Raw genomic sequence first — 21,417 nt, forward strand, 5'->3', positions numbered from 1 at the left:
TCGCATCCGTATAAGTGGATGGGTGCAAGTGTGCGACTTGGGTAGGCTCCGGTTGGGTTTTTTGTCAAAACCAGCCAATAGGGCGGTTCATAAGAAGACCCAACCTGATCAAACCGACCAACCGGTCCAACCCAATCCGAGTCGACTGAGTTTTCTTCAGCACTGGTCAGTTTCAGGTTATAAAAAATAATAAACCGATGATTCGGTTTGGTTTCGGTTTTCATGTGTGAAAACCAAAACTGAACCAACTTAGTAGTTAATTCCTAGTTAGTAGTTACAACCTACTTAGTTATTCACTACCGAGTTCATCACGAGGTATGTTGTAAACAATAAAGATGACCCAAGCCCCATCACTCTATTAGTGAATAAAAAAAAATAGTACATGAATAGATGTTTGCCTTAAATTTTAGTATTTCACCACTACTTATCTACAATAGCAGAGTGCATCTTCTTAGCTTTTGTTGGATTTGGTCTGCTTTGATAGTTTGATTCATCCATTATATAGTTTCTTGCATATTGAAATCTTACTCTAGCAAATAGTACTCTCAAACTCCTACTCCCTCAACAAAATCTGGATCCATAGATGGGCCACAAAATATTAAGGAAATGCTGGTTTCCTTTGGGAATGTAGAGCCAGAAATGAATAGCAACTGAATCACCACTACATAGAGCCGAAAGTGATCCAAATCGACCCAAACCAACTCAAACCAATTAGATCGGTTTTATTTAACACAGAGTCGATTTCGATTTCGATTTCAATTTCAAGTAACCTGACCAAGTCAGATCGGTTGAAAAAACATCAATAAACCAACCCAACCCGACTCATGAACCACCCTACCGGTCAACACATGTTCAGGGGGTTTATTTATTAACAAAATTAAAGATATAGCTATATGATATTTTCAATTAAATGTTGTCCATCTAATTTTAATTTTAATTCAATTAAATATTGTCCATCTAGTTTATCATATCATAATCTAAGGCCCTGTTCGATGACGCTGAACGCTTACCTCTTATCACTCATCGTACGCGTTCGGCGATCAAAGGCCCGTTCGGTAACACTTATTGTTGAAAGTTACAGGGCATTAAATACTGTGTACAGTTTGTACGGTTATTCGCTGACCCTTTGACGATTTTGCCCTTTTAACTTTAAAAGTGGATGAACGTTGGACCCATCTTTCGCCATTACAGAAGCTCTTTTGGTGCTATTCGTGCTGATTGACCAGAGAAGAAAACGCTGCTGCTACATCGAAGGAGAGGTTGGAGGCCGCTACCAGAGGAATCTTGGCCATTAATCGCCGTCCGATTACTTGTCGGAGTGATTTTGAAAAGGTACGTAAGTTTTTCTCTTTTTACACTATTTGTCTCAAATGGCTGGTCGGATCAATGCCGGAGTCGTAATTTCCGGTTAGGACAATAAACGTTGCCGGATCTATGTACCGGCGTCGTGTACCGCTTGGATCTTTGTTTTTTCACTGCAGAGAGGTTCATCTATGTTTTTTCACAGTCAAGAGGTTGAAGATGACCTCTCAATATGGTTTGTTTGGTCCACTCAGGTTGGACCGGGATTTATTATACTATAATAAAAAGAGAGAAAAAAAGTAGAAAACGAAAATAATAAAAAACAATTGAAATAGTATATATATGTAGATTATAGAAAAATATTGTAGATATATGTAGCATAATAAATTATAAAAAAACAGCAAATAAAATATTATTAAAAAATGAACAAATTAATAGAAATTTATTATTAAAAATACTATAATATAGATAAATATATATAAAATAAAAAAATAATAAACAATTAAAATAATAAAAATTTGGTATATGTACATTGTATTGTAAAATATAACAACAAATAATAAAAAAATTATTAAAAAGTGGTACTTATATACATATACATACATACATACATACATACATACATATATATATATATAAAATACAAAATTGTCATTATGAAAAATACTATAATATAAAATATTTAAATAAAAAACATATAATATAAAAACAAATAAAAACTAAAATGTCATTAAAAAATTGGTAATTTGATATATGATAGCAATATTAAATTATATATAATATGTTATAAATATAAATATAAATATATATCTATATAAATATGTATATTGTAAAAATAATAGAAAATAATAAAACAATAAAAATTATTTAAAAATAGAAAATAATAATAAAGTGTATTTATATATAAAATAATAGAAAATTATTAGTATGAAGTATAATATTATATATATTAAAGTAAAAAGATAATAAGAAAAAATAAATATAATAAAAAAATATTAAAAAGTAGTAATATGATAGATAACAGAAAAAGTAAGCAAATGACTAATTAAATTAAAGGTTGTATTCACATTAGAGCTGAAAAATATATTTTGAGTTATTTGTGCAATCAAATTATATTAGTTTCATTATTTTTAATATTATTATGATTGGATTATTGTGGTTTATATTTGATAAATTTTGATTGGTTTAAATAATTGTTATTTGTGCAAATTCTATTACTATATATATTAGCAAAAAAATTATATGTGTAAATGGTAATGGAACTAATAATAAGAAATATTAAAAATGGTAATATGATATATGATATCAAAAAACAAATAGTATAAAAATATAATAAAATGTACATAAAAAGTAAAAAAATAAAATAGTGTGTGTATTTATTGTAAAAAACAATAAATAATATTAAAAATAAAAAATAATAAAAATAGTTTGTATGTGAAAAAATAATAACAAATAATTAGAAATTATTAAAAAAGTGGTATATATATTAAATAGTATAAATAGTCTATATATATATATATATATATATATATATATATATATATATATATATATATATATATATATATATAATATGTTATATATGTATACATATGATAGAAAAACATATAAAAGAAATTTATTATTATGAAAAATACTATTAAAAATAAAAATTAGATATTATTATGTATACATATGTTAGATATGTAGTATAAATATGATATGTTACACATGTATACATATCAAAAAATAAAAATCATACAAAATTATTATTATGAAATATACTATAATATAAATATATAAATGAAAATATATACAAGAAAAACAAATAAAATAATAAAAATCATTAAAAAATAGTAATTAATATGATATATTATAGCAATATAAAATTATATATGATATACTATATATACATTCTAAAAATAATAGAAAATAATAAAACAAATAAAAACATTATTTAAAAATAGAAAATAATAATAAAAAGCATATATATATTGATATATGATAGCAAAAAAATTATGTATGCATTCATGCATATAATATGCATATATATTATTGTAAACAATAAAAAATAATGGAAAATTATTAGTATAAAATATAATATAAATATATATTCATGTAAAAATATAATAATAAAAAATAAATATAATAACAAAAAAATAACCAATGGTAATATCATAGATAATAGAAAAAAATAAGCAAATCGATAATTAAATTAAAGGTTGTGTTGACATTAGAGTTGAAAAATATATTTTGTTTATTTGTGCAATCAAATTATATTAGTTTCATTGTTTTTAATATATTATGATTGGATTAAATTTATTGTTGTTTATAGTTGTTAAACTTTGATTGGTTTAAATAACTGTTGTTTGTGCAAACTCTATTACTATATATATTTTAGCAAAAAATTATATGTGTATATGGTGATGGAGGGTGATTTGACCTGACCTCCTGACTAGGCGACATGTGGACATGACTCAACGTAAGTGACAACTCAGCATGATAGCCTGGCTACAACTCGGCGTAATGAGCTCACTAAAACCCAACCTAACAACTTGCTACAAGGCGGCTCGCTACCAGGTAGCTCGTTACAAGGCAGCTTGCTATTGAGCAATCCAAGGGTTTCGGGAAGCTTCTTATTTGACAAGACCGTGCCCGTCAGATTGTTCCCACGTCCCTTGTCTGACGGCGCAGCACCTGCCAATCCAGAGGACTGTGCCCACGTCTCTCATCAGGCGGCGTCGTGCCTGCCAGCTCCGAAAAAACGTTTCTCGATTGATAGGGCCATAACCTGTGACGGTTACCTGCGCCCACTTGCTCAACAGAGATTCATAGGCGGTTACACCTGATTTGACAGGGCATTAATATATAAGGGCTCCAACTCCCAAGGAAAAAGGTAATCGAAAATTGTGCATCTTCACTCTTAGCCTTTATTTCTTCGCAACTCTCTCAATTCTCCATCGAGTTCTAACTTAAGCATTAGAGTGTTCCCGCCGGGTGAGCTACCTGGGAATCCTTCACCTTCTTCTTTGCAGATACCTCGTCCAGCACCAGCTAGGAGCATAGCCCCTTCCAGCTAGGAGTGACCAGATCGCACACCATCATTTGGCGTCGTCTGTGGGAATCGCTTTGAAAAGCCTTCTTCCACTAAGTTTTGCATCCTCAGTATCCATGGCTTCCTCCAGCAACGTCGGACGCAACTCAAGCGCGAACACTTCCCCTAAACCTCAACTCCCTACAGTGTGCGTTGGACAATTCACCCTTCCTCTCTCTGCGGATGGGGTCCCGATGTTGAATGTGCCTTAGATCGCGGCACCGGTGAGTGCTCCGCTCCCCTCCGCAGTAGGCACCACTTTCACTGAGCCTTCTCTTCCCCCACTAACTGGACCAAACTAGCTCGAAGATCTGATGCATTGCATGCGAGCCATACAAGCTCAAGTGCAGCAAGTCTAACAACTTCAACTGTACCAGCAACAAGCTCTAGACCATGTATACCAGCAGTAGTATCAGCATCAGTTCTCCTGTTGCCTCTGAACCAGCCGCCGAATCCACCACGGCACCTGGCCCCGCAGCAGACTAAGCCTTGCCGCTGGAATGAACGCCCCTCTCACCGGGGAGAGACCTCCCAGGCCTTGAATCCTTCCAGGAGACAAGTCTCATCTCGCGGTAGGAGGGATAATCCAGTCACACCCAGCTCTCCGCGTGCGGTCAGGTCGGGGAACTCTCAGCCTCCTAGACCCGCGTCACCTCATGTCTCCGAGTTCGTGGCCCTGCTCCTTGAGAACCGATTTGAAGTCCTGGCCACGAACTCCAAGCAAGGACTGATCCACATTCGTCATCAGCAGTCCGAGCTACTCCCTGCAAGAACCGTTCCTAACAACACAGAAGCGAGCAGCACCAATGTAGAGCCTGCGAAGAAGCAGAGGAGACGTCGCCGAGCCCGCCGAACTACTACACACCACTTGCCTAAACTCAAAGAGAAAGAAGAGGTAAGCTCGGACGAAGTGAAAACCACTTCGCTCCTCTCTGTACCATCCCCTCTGTCTCCTGAACTCTTGGTCGTCCCAATGCCCAAGGACTTCAAATTACCTCCCCTTGACAAGTATGACGGATCGTTTAACCCGAATGATCACGTTGATGCCTTCCAGTCGCAAATACACCTGGCAAGGGCAAGCAAGTCCTGCATGTACATGGCCTTCTTTACCACTTTCAAAGGAGTAGCCCGTACGTGATATAGGAAACTCGCGCCCGGGACAATAAAAAGTTGGGCACAGTTCGTGTAGGTCTTCACCTCCCACTTCGTCACCAGCAAAAGATGCCCTAGAACCCAAGAAAGTCTCCTTGGCATAGTCCAGAGGGAAAGGGAGTCTATCCGCAGCTACATCAAGCGGTTTAATGATGCTTGTCTACAGATACCTGACTTAGACCCCGCAGTGCGCCTCATAGCAGCCAAGAGAGGCATAACACACAAGGAGTTTAAGTGGCATGTAGTTGTCAACTGGCTTAAGATTGTAACCGAGTTCCTCAAACTCGCGGACCAATTCATAAGGACGGAAGAGGAGATTAACCAGAAGAATGAAAGTTTGCCTGAAAAGAAGAAAAGAGAAACTGAGTCCTTGACCCATGCGGACAACAAGAAGAAGAAAGACCCAGCTTGGGGAGGAAGGTCAGGTCAGCCTTTCCGAGCTCCTCCAGCACTACACACCTCTAAATGCAAAGCGAGTTGAGATTCTCATGGCGATCAAGGACACCCCGTACGTGAAGTGGGCCACCTCGGCTAAGAGGGGACCTGAGTGTTAGAAATAAAAATTTGTATTGTAATTTTCATAAAGATCACAGTCATAGTATCGAAAGTTGTACAGAATGATAATAAAGCAGGTTGGCAGGGCGAGCAAGGCAGGGACGCCCCTGAATCTAGCAGCAGGAAAGGCGAGCAGCCACAGAGGCCACCTCCCGAAGAGAGGCCAGTTCGGGGGACCATACATATGATCACCAGAGGATCAATTGTTGCGGGCTGCACTTCGTCCGCAGCTCGGACCTCAGCTCATGAGATAAGAAGGGAAAAGCAGAACCCCCTGAAGCATCCAAGGACAGAGGAACCGGTCTTCTTCACCGAGGACGACGTGCGCGGAGTCCACTACCCTCTTGATGACGTGCTTGTCGTGAAGATAAGGATCAATGATTTCGATGTGAGGCGCGTCCTCGTCGACTCCGGTAGCTCAACAGACATCCTCTTCAAAGCCGCGCTCGACAAGCTTCAACTCCAAGAGAGTGACCTCAAGCCCGCAAGTACTCCCCTGGTGGGCTTCAACGGAGAGGAAGTCATGTCCTTGGGGAGAATCACTGTACCTATGGAGGTCGGCACCTGGCCTAGCATAGTGAGATTCGACCATGACTTTTTGGTGGTCAAAACTCCCTCCCCGTACAATGGCATAATAGGTCGGCCCATCACCCATGCTCTACGTGCGGTGGTCTCCACCTATTATTTGGCGATAAAGTTCCCCACAGACTTCGGAGTTGGGGTAGCACAAGGCGACCAGCTCGAGTCTCGCAAGTGCTACGTCACTGCTCTCAAAGGAAAAGCCAAGGCGGCAGACAACCTTGAGTTGGAGCGACCTGCGGGGCATTGCGAAGAGCGAGTTGCATCTACGTAAGAGACTATTTCCGTGCCAACTTCGACAGAGGACCTAGCTTGGACACTTCAGATCGACGCTTTAGTCGAGAAGCCTCTGCGATCTCAACTAGTAAGTTTCTTACTTAGAAATTTAGATGTTTTTGCATGGTCCACGACAGAGATGCCCGGCATAGACCCTAGCATCATCACTCACAAACTGAACACTGATCCTATAGTTAGGCCCGTTAGACAAAAGAAACGCAACCTAGCCCCGGAGTGTTGAAGAGCAGTTGACGAGGAGGTCGGGAAGCTCCTCGTAGCCGATTTTTTTAGGGAGGTCCATTACCCGAGCTGGGTGGCCAACCTGTTCTAGTAAAAAAGGCTAACAGTAAATGGCGCATGTGCGTCGATTATACCGACCTGAATTGGGCCTACCTGAAGGACTGCTTCCCACTCCCCAAGATCGACCGTTTGGTGGATACGACCTCAGGGCATGAGTTGCTGAGCTTCTTAGATGCCTATTCAGGCTACAACCAGATCAGAATGGACCCTACTGATGAAGAAAAAACAACCTTCATAACTGAGCTCGGCCTGTACTACTACAAGGTCATGCCTTTCGGACTGAAAAACGACTGGGCAATATACCAAAGACTTGTAAACAAATTGTTTGAGCCATTGATCAGCAAGAAAGTAGAATGCTATGTGATGACATAGTCGTCAAAACTCAGTTTTCAAGTGATTTAATAAAGGACTTACATTCTGTCTTTGAAATATTGCGTAAATTTAACATGAAATTAAACCCAAACAAGTGCGTTTTCAGTGTCACCTTGGGTAAATTCCTAGGTTACATCATCAACCAATGTGGTATTGAGGCTAACCCTGAAAAAATTAGGGCAATCTTAGATATGAGACCACCCCGGAAATTGAAGGAGGTTTAGAGGTTGAACGACCGCATAGCCACTCTAAGCCGCTTCTTGTCTAGATCGGCAGATCGCTGCCTGCCTTTCTTCAAGGCAATTAAAAGTAAAGGCTTCGAATGGACCGAAGACTACCAGTTTACTTTCGACGAGCTCAAAAAGTACGTCGCCCACATCCCAACCTTGACTCGACCCGAGGTCGGAGATACTTTGGAGCTATACCTCTTAGCGAGTGACGAGGTAGTCAGCTCGGTACTAATAAAAGAGGTAGATCGGGTCCAACGACCTATCTACTATGTTGGCAAAGTGTTGCAGGGGGCAAAAACGAGGTACCCAGAGATCAAAAGGTTGGCGTATTCTCTAGTTGTTGCAGCTCGGAAGCTTCGTCCGTACTTCCAAGCTCATACTATCGTTGTTCTCACCAATAAGCCTTTAAGGCAAGTCTTGCTCATGCCCGATGTGTCTGGTAGGTTGACGAATTGGGCCATCGAGCTCAGCGAGTATGACATCCAGTATAAGCCGCGAACTACTATCAAGGCCCAAGCCTTGGCTGACTTTGTCGCAAAATGTAGTTTCAACACCGAAGTTCCTAGGCCGGACGAGCCCGAGTACCGCGAGGGAGCAACCAGTGCGGCTTCTCTCCTAGTTAGATTAAACCCGAACTGAGATGAGGAGCCCTGGATCCTTTATGTGGATGGCTCATCAAATCAGCGGGGCAATGAAGCTGGAATCGTTCTGTACAGGCCAAGCGGTGCGAAACTAGAGTACGCGCTATGCTTTGAGTTCGCTGCGTCCAACAATGAAGTAGAGTACGAGGTGCTAATAGCCGGGCTGGCTCTAGCAAATGAAGTGAAAGCCAAACACATCGTCATCTACAGTGACTCCCAACTCGTGGTCAACCAAGTAACAGGTGAATATGAAGCTCGCGAGCCAACCATGGTCACCTACTTAGCTAAGGTAAGAGAGGCTTTGCTCAACTTCTAGTCCCACTTCATCAAGCAAATCCCGAGATCTGAGAACGCTGAGGCCGACACCCTATCCCTACTAGCCAACACAAGTGATAATACCATGAGAACCGTGTACAGAGAGAACTTGCCTTAGCCTAGCATTCTCGGGGGCCAGAGGAGGTCGGTCCTTTCGTACAAGCAGAGTCGAGCTGGATTGATCTGCTCACGAGCTTCCTACTACACGAGACCCTTCTTGCAGACCGTAATGCTACTAGAAGGGTAGAACATCAGGCAACCAAATACGTCATGATAGACTGGCTATACCGAAGATCTTACATGCTCTCCTATCTGCGCTGCTTGCGACCTTCCGAGGTCGAGTTCGTGCTCCGCGACACTCATGAGGGCCTGTGCGGTGGACACTTGGGAGGTAGGGCTCTTGCCCAGAAAGCGCTACGACAGGGATACTACTGGCCGATGATGAAGGCAGATGCGATCGAGTTTGTTAGAAAGTGCAACAAATGTCATAAGCACGCCAACATCCACCACCAACCCGTTGCCGACCTAAAATACCTCACCAGCCTGTGGCCTTTCACAAAGTGGGGGATCGATATACTCGGACCATTTCCACCAGCGACAGGACAGAGGAGGTTCTTAGTGGTAGCAGTTGATTATTTCACTAAGTGGGTGGAGGTCGAACCCCTCGCAACGATCACAGCGCGGAATGTGCAGAACTTCTTCTGGAAGAATATAGTTTGCCATTTCGGACTACCTCGAGTACTCATCTCTGACAATGGCAAGCAGTTCGAGGACATTAAATTCCAGAACTGGTGCAAAGATATGGGAATACAACAAAATTTTACCTCAGTGGCGTACCCTCAAGCGAATGGTCAAGCGAAGATCACAAGCAGAGCCATTCTTCGCAGACTGAAGGCACGCCTAAACCGAGCTAAGGGACTGTGGGTAGACGAGCTGCCCAATGTACTATGGCCTTATCGAACCACGGTGAAGACCACAACAGGCAAGACCCCCTTCAACCTCACATATGGCACCGAGGCAGTCATCCTAGCTGAGATCGAGGTCCCCACGCTACGTCTGGAAGCATACGATGATGAGACAAATGGGGATGGGCTACGCACCAACCTCGACCTACTTGATGAGGTACGAGACTTCACATACATTAGAACCGCAACCTACCAGCAGAGGGTAGCTAGATATTATAATGCCAGGGTCAAGAAGCAAAACCTTCGCGTTGGAGACATGGTTCTTCATAAAGTTATGATACCTGAGCCCGATATTGGTAAGCTCGAGCCAAATTGGGAAGGACCCTACCGAGTAAAGCAGGTACTTGGAGAAGGAACGTATGAGCTCGAAACCCTAGAAGGGAAGCAGGTACCTCGGTCATGAAACATTGTCAACCTAAGGCAATATTACCTGTAATTACCAAACTCCAGAGGAGTGGACTATTAAGTCGCTCCCCCAGCCTAAGGGCCAAAAAGTCGAGCTAAGGACCTCAGCACTCGGTCGCCGCTTCAGTATGGGCGAACTTCGGGAGAATGGACTATAAGTCACTCCCCCCAACCTAAGGGCTAAGACGTCGAGCTAATGAAAGACCTCGGCGCTCTAAGTAGCTTGTGTAATTCGAAACGATTCTTCAATTACCCTTGCTTGTTACCAGCTCGGCAGCTTGGCAACTCAGGTAACCTATCTACATGACTTCGATAAAAAACAAACCATTCTAAGCAAAAACAAACATTTCATAACAAAGGTTTTAATATATAAAAAAGGCCTAACGACCCGAGAGAGTACTTCAAGAAAGAAAAGAAGAAAAGAAAACTGGGCCCAGCCACCCGGGAACATGCATTCCAAAGTCCTAAAGAAAGAAAAAGAACAACCCTAACCTCAGGGGTCCACCGCCTCCACATCCTCGTCAGTCTCCTCCAGGGAGTCAGGCTCCTCCTCCTCTGTTGCGCCCGCCATCTCCGGGGCAAGGTCATTCGACCTTCCTGGTCCTGGACAAGCAGCCCCTGGGCCTTGCTTCCTTTCTGAGCCTAGAGGACCTCACCCCGGGTTGGTCGATCTCATGTTGAAGCCTCCGCACCTACTTCCTCTGGTGGTGGGTATCCTGGGAGTGAACGGCCGTCTGACAGGCCATGGCATGGAGGGTGGAGTTCATCTGCCAATAGAAAATCGGGGTAAGTAAAAAAAAAACACAACAACAACAAAAAGAGAAGGGGAAAAGCAGGCACTTACCACCATGCCGCGATCTCCTCATGGAAGACGGAGGGGTCAGACGACGCGACTGGAGGGTACTGCCCCGGAGGTGGGACCTCTTCTTCTTCACTGCCTTCCGCGGCTACCCCCTCGTATGACGTGGGTGGGACCTTCGGTGGCAGAACAAAAGACGGTCTGCGGCCTCGAACTCGACGGCCCTAGAAGAGGACGCCCGGTCCAGGCGGGACCTCTTTGCCCTGCGCTTCTGGGAGCTCGACAAGAGATGACGTGCATCTACACCTGACATTTTGGCTACAGGAAATAAAAGGCGTTATCCTAGCAAAAAAAAGAGAGAGAGAGGGAGGAGAAAGACCTAAAGGTGACCTACCGGGGCTCAGTCCGGTCAGCACAAGCTTGTCCTCAGCCAAGTAATTCGAACAGAGGAAGCCGACCTCTACTCAGGACTGCAGCGTTTCCCGAATCTTCAGGTCCAAGCTAACGCCCGGATCCTAAATGGTGGCCCTCCAGTGGGTCAGAAAGGGCCACCCCTCGGGGTTGCAAACTATAAAATAACCTCGCTTCCTGGTCGGAATCCTGTTAGGCAACTCATGGAGAAGCTTGAAGCCAAGACGGGGGGAAAAGTAGTAAGAGCGCCTATCTAGAGGGGCTCCGGGGGATGCATTCTTGATCGACAAAATGGAAGCAAAATGAAGGGTTGAGAGATACATGGACGCTTAAAGATTGCGGAATAAGGGGCAAATTTCAAAAATTTTTCTCTCCCTTCAACTGGGAATCACATTCCCTATTTAGAAAATCACATTTTCAAGGATAAATCTTGAACCTTAAACTGAACCAGATCTGAACCAAAAGGAATGAGAGAGAATGATACCTGATACGGAGAAGCAATATCTCCCAACGAACGTGTTCACGCCCAAGGAAGGATCCAAAGACTGCTCCCACTGAAGATGGCGCAGTGCTGGATGGAGCAGAATCAGCAGTGTTCTTCCCCAAGAACTCTGTCCTTCGCAAGAAACAACAGGATGGAACGTGAGCACAGCTTCCTTTTCAATCATTTCTCAAAGAATTGATGTCAAAATTCAATCTTGACTTCTCCCACAGTTGGAGATCGAACTGACAAACAGGGCGGCAAGAGCAGGGAGGCGGCAAGAGAGTATTCGCAGGGTGCAGAATTCTCTCTTCTTGATTTCAGCACTAAAGAGGATCTGATGTATTTCTTGTTCTCTCTCAAGGCTGCCGCCCCCTCCTTCCTTTTGTTAACTTGAAAAGATCAGCTCCTAATCCCATTAGGAGGTGCTTATCCAAATCATATTTGGATCAGCCTTCTCTTCTAGTGATAAGGATAAACCCTTATCATATCTGCAGATTAGATTAGCTTTATCCTAATCTTATTAGGAGGTTTCTAGATCTGAATCACATTCAGATCTGGACTCTCTGAGTCGATAGGATCAAAACCCTATCCTAACTGTTAATCCATCTCAGAATTCGCCCCTTTAATTATCTAAATTAATAGCCCAGTTCGAAATGGGCTTTAGGCCCATTAAGCTTATGTGCTCACTTAACCTTCCTAACTGCTGCCCAGTTGGGCTTCCTTGTATGGCGTGGGACCCAAGCATTGATCTACACATCAGCCACATGGGTTCGGCCCAACCTTTGTTACAAGGCCTGGTCGAATACACTGTTAAGACAATGCACCCCCTGAAACCCATCGAATGGGCTCTATGGGCCCAACACTTACCCTAAGTGGTCCCTGGGCCAAGCCACCTTGTAACACCTAGGGACTGTGGGCAGATGCAAGATTAGCCCATCAGGTATTATCCTCAATGGTCTTGCACTTAACCTCTCAGCCCATAATGATCATACACTGCCCGACAAGAGAGGACCTCTCCCTCGGCTGCAAGGAACAGTGTTGCACTCTCCACTTATATGGATCCCGGGAATTAAAACCCTTTTGCAAACATTTTAGAAACCATAATATATATACTTTTATATCTCAAATAAAATATACTTTGCAAAACAAATCTCAACGGTTGAAATCGGCTGCCGACAGTCTTGGTTTCCAACAGTGAGAGTGCATCCCCGATCATTACCTTTGTCCGACAAAGGGGCTGATCCTGTCACTATGATGACCCACTGAGATGAATTCTCAGATTGTCCCAACATACCCAGGTTTTGACCCCCGCTAAGGATCTCACTGAATGGTACATCAAAGATAGCCCGATCCGACACCTAGTGCAGTATCATAATCGAGTCTAGGGGTCGGGTGTAACTTTCCAGTTTTGCCCATCAATCTCCAAGGTCCAGGGCAATACTGGAAATCTGGTCCAGTTCAAAGATTCAATTAATCCCACACTGTATGTGCCTAGGGTCTCACCCCGGTAGCTGAGACATGCCACCCCAATCGACTTGGTGGTACCACAGTGTCAGCCTTGTTAGGATAGGTCTCCCCAGACCGACCCACTGGCTGTGAACATTCTAAACTAACACGAGTCTCAAGAAGTGTCTAGTTTAAGGGTATTACACAGAAACATACCAAGGGAACATGAATCAAATATGTACTTTTATTCATTTACAATAAACTCATAAAGTACATCAATTTTGATTTAAGCTAAGGGCATACAAAACTGTCTAACACAAAAGTGTCATGAGATAGAGGAAGACAGTACTCAAAAAACAAAGAGATAGTCCCCACCAAGTTCCGAATAGAGTTCGGGTGCAATTGGTCTATGATGACGTTGAAGTGGGTGAGGACCTCCACTATTAAAGGATGCAGAGGGAGTCGAAGACCAGCCATGAGCTGCTCCTCAAAGATCACGATCTCATCATGATCGTGCTCCTAGGGATAGTTGCCGGTTGGGAGGATATAGGTGAGCTCCCTAGGGAGATCGTACTGGAAGACTAGGGCTCGAAGTCTCTCCATTGACATGGAGGAAGGGCCGAAGCTATCTGGCTCTTGACTCCGGGAAGAGGAAGCCAAGTTACCAGAGGCTTCCGGAACCTGCCCCTCGGGGAACCCCCAAGTTCCCCCTGAGCTTGAGGGGGCCTCGTCCTGATTACCATCCCGAGAAAAGACACTGTTGTACGGATACCCAGACATTGTTTGGCAAGGTAGAGGACTCACCGGAAAGAGTAAACTGAAAGAAGCGACGGGAAAGCTCGAGCAATCAAGGCGAAGGCGCGACCTTAAAATCGAAAGAAAGGCAAGTTGGCGTAAAAACAAAAGAGGCCTAGGGCCCTCCTATTTATAGCCAGTGTGCCTGGAAACCAATGGTATCGATTAAGGCGAATCTAACGGCTCATAATAAAACTGACTGCACGTCCTCCGAGACCAAAGGCAGTTTAGCGCTTTTTTTGGCGCCCACAGAATCTAGAAGTCGCGTGACATCCGCATGTATACCTCACGTGGTCATGGGTCAAATCCACCCGCCCATTCATAAACTCCCCGCGCTAGAGCAAGACCCTTAGCCCGAGGAGTGGGGGGTAATTGATGGAGGGTGATTTGACCCGACCTCTTGACTAGGCAACACGTGGACTTGACTCAATGTAAGTGACAGTTCAGCATGATAGCCTGGCTACAGCTTGGCGTAATGAGCTTGCCAAAACCCAGCCTAACAGCTCACTACGAGGCAGCTCGCTACAAGGCAACTTGCTACCTGGTAGCTCACTACAAGGCAGCTCGCTACTAGGTAGCTCACTACGAGGTAGCTTGCTATTGAGCAATCCGAGGGTTTCAGGAAGCTTCTTATCTGACAAGACCGTGCTCGTCAGACTGCTCCCACGTCCCTTGTCTGACGGCGCAGCACCTGCCATTCCAGAGGACTACACCCACGTCTCTCATCAAGCGGCATCGTGCCTGCCAGCTCCAAAAAATGTCTCTTGACTGACAGGGCTGTACCCTGTGATGGTTACCTGCGCCCACCTGCTTAGCCCTGGCAAATAACGGCTGTAGCAGAGATTGAGAGGCAGTTACACCCGATTTGACAGGGCATCAATATATAAGGGCTCCAACCCCCCAAGGAAAAAGGTAATAAAAAATTGTGCATCTTCACTCTTAGCCTTTATTTCTTCTCAACTCTCTCAGTTCTCCGCCGAGTTCTAACTTAAGCATCAGAGTGTTCCAGTTGGGTGAGCTCCCTGGGAATCCTTCACCTTCTTCTTTGCAGATACCTCATCCAGCGCCAACTAGGAGCATAGCCCCTGTCAGCTAGGGTATGACCGCGTGTAGCTAAGAAGATACAAGAGCTAACTAGGATGGTTTTAGAGCAGCGTCAACTCAAGAATGAATATTACTATTTACAGAAACAGTATCAAGAATGGTCTTCTTTGATATCTGTGATAGGTGGAGGTTTTGACCTAGCCACTGATACAATGAATTGGTCTGATGAACAGTGGGATGATTACCTGATGGTAATTCACATTTGTTATCTGATTTTTTTTTTCACATTTTAATACCCATTGAGAAATTCCTCTAACTATTCATACCGTATACAAATACAGAGTCACTTCCGTGCAAAGTAGTTCAGACATTCAGGGTTGCAATGGGCCAATGAGTGTAGGGCATTATTCCAAGGTACCTGTGTTACTAGTTGTACTTCTAGTTGTACACCATGGTTTGGTAGTGGTTTGCAATTTGGCGTGGAAATGGAACATACAGGTGGAGCAAATGAGTCCAATGATGACCATTGGGAGCACATCGAATTTATGCCCGATCCGTCTTCGAGTAGACGGAAAAGGTCTAAGGGAGTGGATATGGCTGTTGAGCTTCAAAACATGAATGAATCTATTAAGGACCTAATTGATGTTTTGAGGACACTTGTGGAAGAGGCTACATGGGGTTGTGCCTATAAATGTGTAATTCTCATGGTTGCAATAGATGGTGAGAAGACTCTTCAAGGTATGAGGAGATATCGATGGTTAATGGTTGCTTATGTGGGTTCTTTTCTTCACTGATTCTATCTGTTATCACTTGCATTGGTTGAACATGTGGTGTGGTTTTTACCTGTAATATTTAAACTATTTTGAATTAATTTATCTTATGAATATTGCTACTTAATCAGTTTGACACATATCATCCTTTTTTTTAATGCATTATGACTTTGTCAAAAAGAACTTCTTCATTTGGTGGAATACTTTTTACATCGCTATACATTTCACCTAACAATGGACTTAGAAAAATACATCCGCTTGGTAGCACTGCTTCTCGTATGTTGGACTGTAAAAACTATGCTACTTAATCATGATGGCAAACCACTCATCGATTGTGCTAAGAAATGATTTCAAATCACCGAGGAACCAAGCATAAAAGATTGTATGCAAATAGTAAGGGATATGAGATTCACAAAAAGACACCCATTGTACGTTAAGTCACACATTATCGACAAGTGTGGATGAGTTTCTTCGATAGATCAACTTATTCTGCTAGAATTGCATGGTTGGAAGTTGCTATACACAACTAATTTGATAATGAACTTATATAATTGTAATAATGTCATTGTGTGCCCTTGTGTTATTTCGGGCTTTGAAACAATGGTGTGAACAAATTATGTTTCATTAATAGTTAATGGCATTTTAAAATTTAAATTGATTTGTGGTTTAATATCATGCAATACATTGTCAATTTTCTCATATATTTGATTTACAAATGTTGACAGTAGAGGCTAAGAATGCATTGGTTAAAATTCTACTCTAGATATGGCTATTGGAAGTCAAACTTTTACAAATTAAACGACATCGCTCAAACAACGAATCTTCATTTAGTGGACATAGGTTTACTATGGAACTACTTGAGGGTCGAGATGAACAGACGCATGAGATTTTTCGAATGAAAGTAGGTGCATTTAGGCGGTTATGTTGTCATTTTCGAGTAAAGGGTTGGGTACATGATACCAATAACATTACTGTTGAAGAGAATATGGCTATATTTCTTTCATGCATTTGTCAAAGTCAATGGCTTTCCATAATAAAATGTTATTTTCAGCATTTCAAGAATATTGTGCATCGCGTATTCCATTAGGTATTGGATGCCATTATGGCTTTTGCAAGTGAAATGATTGTACCAACTTGGGATCATCCAAGCCCAAGTAATACCAGTCACCATCGAAGGATTCGATAGATATTTCAGGTACAAATTTTTAACAATGATTATGTATTTTAAGCATGATTCAATTAATTTATTAACAATATTGTAATTTTGTAGGGTGCTGTCGGTGCATTGGATGGTACACTCATACCCGCAATCGTCGCACCAGATGAGTCAATGCCTTACAGAGCTAGAGGCGGGAAGCAATGTTACTAAAATGTTCTAGCCATTTGTGACTTTAATATGATATTTACATATGTTGTAGTTGGTAGGGAGGGGGTTGCGCATGATGCAAGGATTTTAAGGACCGTTGTTATTGAGCCCAATCACCACTTTCTGTTCCTACCTCCGGGTAAGCATTAAATTCAAGTCTTTTAAGGCTATAACACTTTTAAATCATTCTCACATGCCAAACCTAACAATAGTGTTACACTTTTTGTAGATAAGTACTATTTGTGTGATCAGGCATTTCCACACACATTATTTCATGGCTCCATACCACGGACAAAGATATTGGATATCAGATTTCCGTCGTAAATGACCAAGAACTAGGGAGGAGAGGTTTAACCAAGCCCATGCAAAATTATGGAATATAATCGAACATGCTTTTGGGGTCTCAAAAGCATGATTTCAAATTCTAAAGTTAATGGCACCGTTCCCCTTTCTAGTTCAATGAGATGTGGTTATTGCATGTTTTGCCCTCCATAACTATTTAAGGAGGGAGAGTATCGGGGATGAACTGTTCATAGAATATTATGAAGGCACTAGTATTGGAGGAGACGGGGGTGAAGAATCAACTGGTGAAGAAGATGATTACGATCCCGACGTTGATATTGGTTCACCTGAGGATCGTGAATTCATATTTTAATTACATGAGCATATTACTCATCAGATGATGCAATAGATGATATGGTGCACTAATATTATATAGCATTGTGTCACATTGATAAAACTTTGATTATCTTGAATTGTTTAATATTTAGGCCATACCATTTGCCATAGTATATACATTGTTATATTCTTGATAGAATTAAGAATTAATTAGCAATTATAATGATATTTTACAATTACAAAATAATTATATAGCATTGTACAATTACTAATAATATTATATAATATTATACAATTATTAATAATGTAAAAGTTTATAAATAATTAATTATTAATCATAATTAATAATAATATTACTTAAATTGGTATAACCAATTAATAAATAGCCATAATTAGTTACTAATTAATTAAATTTAATTATTAATTATTAAATCAATAATTAATTAATATTTTGTAATAATTATGTAACATTTAAATATTAAGTAATAATTAATAATTCATCATTCGTAACATTAAGATTAATTAATAATATTACAATATTAATTAATAATCATTAATAATAATGTTATATTTAAAAATTAATCATATTAGAATCAAGTAATAAAAAATAATAGTTCATTACTTAAACAAAAAACAATAATACTAATAACTAATTCATAATAATATTAAAATTAATTAATACAAAAATTAGTAATCTATATTAAATAATAAATAATTAAGAATAATAATATTAATTAATTAATAAATAATTAATTCAAAATAATTCCCAAAAATAATATTAGGATTAATTCAATAATGATTTTTCATTTAATCAATGCTATTAATATTATTAATAAATTAATAATACTATTATATAGTTATTAATAATATTAATAATTATTAAATCATAATTATTAGTAGTGAAAAACAATTACTAATAATATTAATTATTTTAAATATAAATTAATAACAATCAATTATTCATTAATTGTAAGTATTTAATTATAATTATAATAATTTATTAATAAAAATAATTATGTAATGAATTAATTAATAGCAATAATATTATTAATTATTTAACACTGAATTAATAATTAATACTTAACATTGATTAATTAGTATTAATCATTAATGAGTAATTAATTATTAAGTAATACCTAATAGTTAATTAATCATAATATTAACATTCGTTGAAAGTAATATGAATAATACTAATCATTGATCTTAATTAGTGATACTATTAATAATATTAATTATTAAGTAATTAATAATTAATCATAATTATTAAGAATTAAGAATATTAGTAATCAATGATGTTGATGATGAAAATAATAACAATAATAATAATAATAGTAACAACAACAACAACAACAACAACAACAACAACAACAACAACAACAACAACAATAATAATAATAATAATAATAATAATAATAATAATAATCATAATATGTAATTAATAATAACTACTTAAGAATAATATTATTAATAACACATAATAACGATATTAATATTAATTCAGTAATGACTAATTAGTACTTAATATTATTAACAATTAATAATCAATAATATTATATAGTATTATATAGTTTTTAATAATATTAATAATCAGTAATGCATAAATTAAAAATATTGAAATTAATAAATAATAATAATAATTTATTCATAATAATTAAAATAACTAAGTAATTGAGTAATAACAATGATACAAATATTTACTTAACAATGATTTAATAATTCATAACAAATCGAATATGAATTAATAATAATTATTAATTACTAATTAGTAGTAGTTACCAATAATAATAATTGTTAATTGCGAGTAGTAGTAATAATAATGAATTAATAAGATTAATTATTAATGAATTAGTAATTTTAAATTACTAATTAGTAATAATTAGTGATAATAATAATTAATATTAAGTAATAATAATTCTTATTATTAATTAGTAGTAATTAAAAATACTAATAGTTAGTAATAACTGTAATTATCAATAATATTAATTATTAAATATTAGTATTTATTAATATTAATAATTATTAGTGTATTTAATTACTATTAATTAATAATAATTACTATTATCACTAACTATTACTAATTCATTAATTGTTATTAACAATAGTAATTATTAATTGCTAATAATTAGTAATAATAATGAAATAATAATAACAATTAATTATTAATTAGTGATAATGAATTATTAATAATAAATATTACTAATTAATAATAATAATCATTATTAATTATTAATTATTAGTAATGATAATTATTTAATAATAATAATTAATTATTAAATGAATTATAAAAAATTATTATTGATTTATTAATATTTAATAATTAGTAATTAATAATTAATAATTATGATTTGTTAATTAATTATTAACTTATATATTAATTATTAATTAATTGTATTAATTAGCAATAATTATTAATCATTATACTAATTTTTAATATTATTTTTCATTGAATTTAATGAAAAATGAAAAGTTCCAAGATATAGGGTTAAAATGGACATTTGACAATTTTCAAAGTTCAGAACAACCTTATCTGTTTTCAGAGTTCAAAGGAAAGAAAAGTTCACCAATACCAATATACCTCTTAATGTAATTATTGCACTTTCAGATGTTAAGACTTTAGAGCAAATAAATAGGCCCTAAGTTGCACTTTAATGAGAGTGTTTAACTTCTTATTCTTTAGATAAATTTATTATTATTATTATTTTTATCTTAATACTAATTTTTTTTATTCTTTTGGAAAAGATTTTTTATTAATTTTTATTGGTTTATTATTATTGTTTTGTATTATTTTTAGGTGAAATTATAAAAAAAAATCCTCTTATAACAATTCTATAAATCACCTTTGTGTTTTGACCCTAACAAAGGCCTCCTCTATGTTAATGCATTATTATACATAATTTAAAGTTTCAAGTTTACCCTCAATTAATCTATTTTGCTAGACAATTTTTAAAGAATAATTCTCCTTACTCTTCTTTAATAAATGTAAAAAGGCTGAAGTGAAGGAAAATTAATGTATTGTATCAACATTTTTTATTTGGAATGCTAACTAAAGGAAGGTGTTTTCAAAATTTTTTCACAAAATAATAGGAGAGGTTTTTGTCAAGGTCAAAACATTGGTCAATTTCATAGGGTTGTTAGAAAACCTAGTGAGGTTTTTATAAATTTCCTTATTTTTAAATAAAACTTAAATTGATCTTTAAATCATTAAACTTTGTTTAAAACTAATATTTTTAATTAAATTAGTAAAATTTAAATCATTAAACTTTGTTTAAAACTAATATAAAATTTAGTGGAACTTAAGTTGGTTTTAAATTAATAAAATTTAATTATAAAACTAATAATTGTTAGATAATTTTGTATTAGTTTTATATTAATTTTAAATTGATATTCATTTTTAATTTATCTTATTCCTTTTATTAATTAAATTCTTTTTATTATATTAATAAAAATATTTTTGTCAATAACAATAATTATTTTATTTTATTTAAGTAACTTATTAAATTATTTTAATTATGGTTAAAA

The 21,417-nt window shown here is 38.0% G+C and overlaps 1 long non-coding RNA gene across 1 annotated transcript; it reads left to right on the forward strand.

Moving 5' to 3' along the window:
* The first annotated feature begins 1,184 nt into the window (after positions 1-1,184).
* LOC148878897 (uncharacterized) lies at positions 1,185-18,054 on the forward strand. Its single transcript, XR_016104041.1, has 4 exons — positions 1,185-1,332; positions 16,966-17,109; positions 17,185-17,419; positions 17,510-18,054. It is a non-coding gene; the product is annotated as an uncharacterized LOC148878897 (long non-coding RNA).
* The last annotated feature ends 3,363 nt before the right edge of the window (positions 18,055-21,417 follow it).

Source organism: Nelumbo lutea, chromosome 1, assembly GCF_056320005.1.
Source record: "Nelumbo lutea isolate HS-2025 chromosome 1, American lotus-T2T, whole genome shotgun sequence".
In the NCBI taxonomy this organism is placed as follows: Eukaryota; Viridiplantae; Streptophyta; class Magnoliopsida; order Proteales; family Nelumbonaceae; genus Nelumbo; species Nelumbo lutea.